Source organism: Lepidochelys olivacea (genome assembly GCF_965140295.1).
Source record: "Lepidochelys olivacea isolate rLepOli2 genome assembly, chromosome: 14".
NCBI lineage: Eukaryota > Metazoa > Chordata > Testudines > Cheloniidae > Lepidochelys > Lepidochelys olivacea.
Genome location: NC_140424.1, coordinates 37,655,567 through 37,661,566, shown reverse-complemented (window position 1 = coordinate 37,661,566; position 6,000 = coordinate 37,655,567).

The following is a 6,000-nucleotide window of genomic DNA, read 5'->3' as shown; positions in this document are numbered from 1 at the left end:
TATGGCGATCTCTTACTCTAGCTGTCATTTACAAACAGTTCGTTGTAAAATACTCGGTGTTTGACCTTTGAGCTGTTTTGACAGGATACATTTTTAACATGCTCTCTTTTGCTTCTGTGAACAAATGAAAGTATCACACTGGGGATCCTTAAAAATCAAGGAGCCAATCCTCAGATGGTTTAAATTGTCATAGCTCCATTGAAGTCAATAGATCTCTGAGAATTTTCACCAGCTGAAGATCCGTTCCAAACACTCATGAGTATGAATTTAAAATTCACTCCCTTTGAATATTCTGTACAAAGACCCTGATTCACAGCCACTTCAGCACATTCTTATGAGTGGCCCCATTGAAGGTTGAAAGGTAAACTCATGCTGAAGTCCCTGTTGAATACGGGTTAGGGCTATGCCTAGTGCTTAAGGCTAACAACAAACTGGTGTCAGACCCTGACACTGTCTCCATTTCTCTCCTTTCCCAGTCAAAGAAAGCCTTACAATTGGTGCATTGGAATTACTCTCCCCTTCTGGGGTCTGAATTATTAACATAAACTAACAATTATTATTCACCAAATCCAAGCTGTCAAGGCTCTGGTCTCTGCAGCCTCTGTATTCATGCAGCCTTTAACTGGTGTCTTTAGAATGGAGCAGCTTGAGACTACAAAGAATGGGACTGTGTTGATGGTTGGTGGGCGCATGAAATGAACTGTTTGTCTGTCTATCCCTCTGTATATATACATGACCCCCATCTCAGTCGTTTGATTAATCATATATTTGGTTTTCTGCAGAGGTGTATACTCTCACATCTAGAGGGAATATTCAGGAGCAGTTCTGTGCTTAGACCAGGGTGATTTATGAGATCTGGAATCTCTTCCTGCCCCAGCCACATGTTAGCTATGCAACCTTAGAAGAGAATCATGTCTAGCCTCTCTGTACCTCAGTTTCCCCACCTGCAGAAATGGGGTAAATACTGACCTGCCTCAGCCAGAGTTAGTGAGGCAGACACAACTGATGTTAGTAGTTCAGAGGTGACAGATTGTGATACCTTCATATTGAACGGGACCTTGTTCTGTAAATTATCACAATGGTTTCTGTGGAATTGCTCATGGAACAATTGAAATGGCAATCAGTAAGTCGAGCATAATGGGCTCAAAGAATTGGCTTATTATTAATTATTATTATTATTATAATATATTTATTACAAATTAGAATAAGAGCAATGCCTTACCTCTTTTTCAGAGCTGGTCATGAAACAAAATATTCTGAAATATTGCATATCAATAAGGAAAAATGTTTTTTTAAATAAGGTTGAAACATTTCATTTGGACTTTATCATTATATCATATTATATAATATTACGTTATATTATATGATAGATGAAATGATATAGAGAAAACAAAATGTTTCAATCTTATCAATTTCCTCTGGAAAATTTTGACAAAATCAATGCATTGCAGCTAAACATTTAGATTTTGTTGAATTAGCATTTTGTTATGGGGAAAACATTTACCTCCAAATTTTCAACCAGCTCTACTTTTTGTTACATCTCTCTTCATAGCTATTTACAGTTGTTATATTTCCTGGTAGATCTGTCGTCACATCCTCTTGGATTCTGGTAATGTGTTCATACTTTAGATCACGTGTGGTCAAACTATGGCCCTTGGGCCGAATCCGGCCCATTAGGGCTTTGGAGGTGGCACATGGGATTGCCAGTCTCTGGCGCAGTGGGGCTAAAGCAGGCTCCCTGCCTGCTCTAGTCCCCCGCCGCTCCTGGAAGCGGCCAGCACCACGTCCCTGCGGCCCCCACGTGCCGCAGCTCCCATTCTTTGGGAACGGGGAACCACGGCCAATGGGAGCTTCGTGGGAGGTACCCGCAGGCAAGGGCAGTGCATGGAGCCCTCTGCCCCCCGCCCCCTGGGCCGCAGGGACATGGTGCCGGCCACTTCCAGGAGGAGCGCGGGGCCAGGGCAGGCAGGGAGCCTGCTTTAGCCCCGCTGCGCACTGCTGCCACCCCGGAGCCACTCAAGTTAAATGGCGCAGGGCTGGAACCTGCACCCCAAACCCCTCCTGCACCCCTCACCCCAACCCCTGCCCTGAGCCCCCTTCCACACTCTGCGCCCGCTCCTGCACCCCAACCCCCTGCCCTGAGCCCCCTCCCACACTCCACACACCCTCCTGCACCCCAACCTCCTGCCCTGAGCCCCCTCCTGTACCCCAACCCCTTGCCCTGAGCCCTCCCACACACCGCACCCCCTCCCACAGCCCGCACTCGCTCCCACACCCCAGCCCCTTGCCCCAGCCCTACATTCATGGCCATGCATGCAAGTTCCCCACCCAGATGTGGCCCTCGGGCCAAAAGGTTTGCCCACCCCTGCTTTAGATTCACCGAGCAGGGCAGAAAACTCTGTGCTGATTAGATGGAATTCTAGGGGTAAATCAGCATAGCTCCATTTACTTCAAAGCAGCTTTGCTGGTCTGCACCACCTCGGGACCTGCATAGTATGTCAGTTAGAACATAGTGTAGTCAATCTGTTCCTTATGAATTACAAGTCAGAAACTGCGCATCCTTATTGGATAGGGAGGGAAGGTGGGATGGTTAAAGGAATGTGAAAGAGGATAGAATTTAAACAAGTAACTTGTGTCCAAGTGAAATCTATCCATTGGTCTACTGGTCTATGTATCTATTGGTGTATCTGTATTTTTACTGGTCTGCCTATGTGTCTGTCTGTCTTTCTGTTGGTCTATCTGTGAGTCTATCTGTCTAACTGAGGGGCCCTTTCCAAGCAGTCCTGACTGCTCACAGAGAAATTATGAACTTTTGGGGATGATTCTTTCTCTTGAGACATTTTTTTTCCATTTTCTGGCGACATCGAGAATATGGAAATGCCAGTCAATCCACACAGGGATTTTGGAAGGACCCTCCATGAGATTTGAACTTGGTGACATGAAGAGAGAATTTGCTCCTATGACTTTTGGGGAAGATTTTCAAAGGCACATGTGGCATTCAGGCTCCCAGACACTTTAAAATATTTAGGTGCCTAACCCCACTAGAAATCGATGGGAGTTAGCCACTCACATACCTTTGGGGATGTGGGCCACAACTCCTATTGAATGTCCTCGGGAATTGAGTCCATAACTTCCATGTGTGCCTTTGAACATCTCCTCCTTAGTTCCTGAAATGGGTCATTCCTTCACATGTTATCTAGATATTTATTGTCCCCCCACAGATGAAATATGCAGAAGAATCAAGATGGGGGAACCTCACTGTGGTGACTGAATTCACTCTACTGGGATTGTCCTACCACCGCGAGCTGGGGGTACCTCTGTTGTCCATCTATCTGTTATTTTACACCATTACCCTGACTGGGAACATCCTTCTCAACACCATCACCATGGACTCAGCCTTTCACACCCCCACGTATTTCTTTCTCCGGGTCTTATCCTGCTACACCTCGGTCACTGTCCCCAAGATTCTGGTGAACTTCCTCTCAGAGGACAAGAACATTTCCTACATGGGCTGTGTTGTACAAATGGATTTCCTGCTCTTCCTTGGGGCCTCTGAGGGATTCCTTCTGGCCGCCATGGAGTATGACCACTTGTCAGGATTCCCCCCCCCATCCACTCTGAACTCTGTGGTACAGATTTGGGGACCCACATGAAAGACCCCCTAAGCTTATATTCTACCAACTTAGGTTAAAACTTCCCCAAGGCACAAATTCCTTCCTTGTCCTTGGACAGTATTGCTGCCACCACCAAGTGATTTATAGAAAAATTCAGGGAAGGGTCACTTGGAATCCCGATCCCCAGAAAATATCCCCCCAAACTCCTTCGCCCCCCTTTCCTGGGGAGGCTTGAGAATAATATACCAACCAATTGGCTAGCAATGTGAGCACAGACCAGACCCTTTGTCTTTAGGATACTGAAAATCAATCAGGTTCTGGGACTGGCTCTTTCTGGGTCTCTGGGACTGGATCCACTACTGCTGTTGCAGACGTTGGCATGTGGTCTGGGTCCATCACCTCTGACTGGGTCCTGGTAGAAGTTTCCATAACAGAGCTAGGCGGGATGGCTTGCTTAGACTGGCAGCCGGTGACCATTCCCACCCTCTTGGCTAGTTTCACATGATTGGCCAAGTCTTCCCCCAACAGCGCGGAGATGGTATAATCATCATAGACTGCAAAAGTCCACGTTCCTGACCAGCCCTTGTACTGGACAGGCAACTTGGCTGTAGGCACATTGAAAGAGTTCAACTTGAGGGGTTGAATTGTCACTTGGATCTCTGGATCAATTAAATTGGGGTCCACTGAGGAAGCATGGATAGCTGACACTTGTGCTCCGGTGTCCCTCCAAGCGGTGACCTTCTTCCCGCCCACACTCACAGTTTCCCTCCACTCCAAAGGGTATCTGGGAGGTATCTGGGCCTAAGGACCTCTGGTGTTATTCCGGTGCAATGAACTGTAATCTGTTGCGGTTCATGGGGCAGTTGGCCTTTACATGCCTCGGCTCGTTACATTTAAAACATCGTCCAACTGACGGGTCACTGGGGCGAGGTGGGTTGCTGGAGAATGGTGTGGCCGGATGATAAGGTGTCTGGAGTATTCCTTGGTGTATAGTTGGGGCCTTGGGCTGCCTCCAGTAGTAGGGTGTGGTCTGAGGTTGTTCCTTCTGGCATCCGCTCCAACTGCGACCAGGGTTGTTCCTCTCTCCTCCCTCCACCTGTTTTGTTCTGGCTTGCCCCGCCTCTCTGGTGGTCTGGGACTGCTCGTATCGATCAGCATAAGAATTAAGACTTTCTGCTGAGTCCATTTCCTTATCCCATAAACATTGTTTTATTTCTTCCTTGGACATATTCAGGAATTGCTCCTGAGCTATCAACTCACACATTCCGTCAAAGCTAGTGACACCCCTTCCTTGCACCCATTTCTCTAACAGATCCTTCATCTGGTTTAGATAAGCCACATTACTTAGTCCAGGCCCTCTCTTAAGGGTTCGAAATTTTACTCTGTACGTTTCAGATGTAATTTGAAATTGCTTTAAAACAAATCCTTGATCTTATTATAGTCAGAAGCCTCATCAATAGGCATCTTATTGAATATGTCCAGAGCTCATCCAGTTAATTTTGCGGCCAATGTGGTCATCTGGTGAGCTTCAGGAATTTTAAGGAGAGTGTTAGAGAGAGAGTTAGAAATAAAACAAACAAACAAACAAAAAACTTGGCTTGTCAAAAAAAAAATATATATATATATATATATATATATATATAGGTTGTGCTGTAACAGGATACCTATGTTGTCTGATAGTGATTGTCAGCCTACAGAAAAATCCTTAAAAAAATCCCTAACACCAAGGTGCCACAAGTACTCCTTTTCTTTTTGCAAAACCCCTCTAGTTGCTCTTAGGTAAAAAACAACTTCAGGTCTTTGAAGACTTGTGAATTTCCCTGCAGGAGGTTAACTACCCTGCCTTTAGGTAAAGAAAACTCCAGCTCACAAAAGACAATTCCCTTTTGTCTCTGCTCTTGCCCCCAAGCAGAGAGAGAAAAACCTCTAACTGCTTTCAGCTTAAAACCTGCTTTCCAGCAGCCCAAAGGAAAAAAAAAATATTTCCTTTTAAAAAATCTGTGCTTCTGGTTCAAAAAAATCTCAAAATGATTTTAAGTTAATCCCACCGCTCTGCCACCGTGTCAAGGTTCCTTCCCTACTCTGAACTCTCAGGAACATATGTGGGGATCTGCATGCAAACCCCCCTAAGCTTATTTTTACCAGCTTAGGTTAAAACTTCCCCAAGGTACAAACTATTTTACCTTTTGCCCTGGGACTTTTTTGCTGCCACCACCAAGCGTCTAACAAATATATAATTGGGAAAGAGCCCACTTGGAAACGTCTTTTCTGCCAAAATCCTCCCAAACCCTACACCCCCTTTCCTGGGGAAGGCTTGATAAAAATCCTCACCAATTTGCATAGGTGAACACAGACCCAAACCCTTGGATCTTAAAAACAATGAAAA